At 34.2% G+C, this 2,106-nt stretch overlaps 1 long non-coding RNA gene across 1 annotated transcript; it reads left to right on the forward strand.

Annotated features, from left to right (window-relative positions):
• Positions 1 to 410: 410 nt before the first annotated feature.
• On the forward strand, positions 411 to 1,288 carry LOC145815377 (uncharacterized). Its single transcript, XR_014358307.1, has 3 exons — positions 411 to 543; positions 652 to 719; positions 982 to 1,288. It is a non-coding gene; the product is annotated as an uncharacterized LOC145815377 (long non-coding RNA).
• The last annotated feature ends 818 nt before the right edge of the window (positions 1,289 to 2,106 follow it).

Genomic DNA, 2,106 nt, shown 5'->3' on the forward strand with positions numbered 1-2,106 from the left:
AAGAAAGTTGAATAGAAAAGAATCTTGAATAAAAAAAAGATGTTGAATAGAAATAAAAATGGAAGTTGCAGAAAATTAAAATTGGAAGTTCATTCAAGGAAACACTATACCATAACGATCTATTTGGAAATTAAATGAAAAAGGAAGTTGAATAGAAAAGTAAATTGAATAAAAATGGAAGTTGAACAAAATTCAATTGTAAATGCCAAGACTGGGTTTTTAGCCACATTTCATAAAGGATTTCCTTCTTGTAATGTTTGATGAGTAATTTTCTTTGCTTGCCTAAATAATATGTTTGTAGTCTGTACTCTGTACTCTGTAACACATAGTAATGTTGCTAGTCTTAAATTTGTGAATTTGTTGATATCTTACTATCACATTCTAGGAAGTGGGATTTACCCTATATCTGTTTGCCTGAAACTACTTTTGTGAATTAGTCTGTGTGGGCAGGTGATGTGTACAAAATACCTTCAAGAAAGAAAAGAATTGGTCCAAGCATTGCACAAGGATATAAAACTCTCTGATCTTCCCAAGATAACTCAGGTTTTTGTATCTCTTATTTTGTCTGTCACCATATTATTTAGCTCCTGCTTTGTTTCTCAGTTACTAGTTTGATTGGCTCACTAATAGCGTAATTTCTCTATGATGTAGCCCATGTTAATAATCTGTGGAAATCAAGATCAGATATTTCCACTGGAATTGGCGCACAGATTAAAAAGGTCAATACAAAGAATTTTATAATTTTAGTAACATTTTTTAGTTGTAAGGTTTTGTATTTTGGCCCTCTCTGGTTTCCAAGAGGTTGGAGGAAAAGAAAATGACAACTTGTAACCTTTTTTATTTGCAAGATTTCTCGAGTTTTAATACCATTTGTCTTCTTGGCAACCAAGTGGGGCTTTTGCATTTTCTAATGCTTTGAATTGCTTTAAAGCCCGAGGCTTGATTCATTTTCATTGAATCATGTTCCGTTTATTTTTTCAGCCATCTGGGTGAGAACACACACTAGTGATCATAAAGAATGCAGGTCATGCAATCAATGTAGAGAAGTCGCAAGAGATGTTCAAACATTTGAAGTCATTCCTTGTCGATTCTTCCTCCTAAACTCGAAAGCAATGGCAACAACGGCAAGACAAACTAAAGGATTTAGGAAAAAAGGAAATTCGAATCAGGAGCTGTTCTGACCATCCTCATGTGGGTTATACAAAATGTTTCAGACAACACAAGTTATTTAGAGGTTTGAAAGTTTTCATTATAGATTTTTAAAAAGATATGTATTTTATACAGTAAACAGTGCATATAAAATGAGTCTCACTGGACCTGTGCAAGCATGGTAAATTACTGACTTGAATTTAGGTTTGATGACTGTTGCAGAGGCTCTTTAACTATTAGTTGGATAATGAACTATTCGCCTTAATATCATTGCAGAACCTGGCTCCAGCCATTGCAGGCACCAAAAGAATCTAAAACAGTTGAGAGTTCGAGAAATAAGAGGATTAATGTTAGTGGATCAAGTAGTTCCAGCAGTGACTCTGGTTCTTCTTTAAGTGGTAAATGTTATCTGTTTTAGTTATTATGCAGTATTTGTATATCTATATTCACCGTAATTCGACTTCCCTTTAAGGGTTTCTGTTTGATTGTGAAATACATTTATTAATTGAATCTCATACACTACTTACAGATTTCGATAGTGATAGTTCCTCTGCATATGGATCAGATGCAGGGAGGTTACCTAGGGATTGAGTGGATTCTGAATAGGAGATAGCTGCACTGCTATGTTGGGTACAAAAATAAAGAGAGAGAGAGAGAGTAGGTACATGCACCAAATATCCAATAGATGCTCATATAAAAGAGGGTCAAAGATGTTCTCATTAAGTTTATTTGTGAGAAAACTCTTAAGGTGCTCTGTATGTGGCTCTATTTCAAGAGGGATGGAGAACAAAATTCTTAAACTTGACACCAAAATATTTTCTCACAAGTCTTGTTCAGTGACATCTAATTAATGCCAATGTGTTTTTATCCATTGCAGATGAAAGCTTGGGCAAAAGCACAGGATATTAACAATTCGAACAATGAACTCCTTATCCATAATATTATTGGTTGCATTCC

The sequence above is a fragment of the Camellia sinensis genome, unplaced genomic scaffold (genome assembly GCF_055761805.1).
Source record: "Camellia sinensis isolate YWXY unplaced genomic scaffold, ASM5576180v1 Unanchor2, whole genome shotgun sequence".
Classification (NCBI taxonomy): Eukaryota; Viridiplantae; Streptophyta; class Magnoliopsida; order Ericales; family Theaceae; genus Camellia; species Camellia sinensis.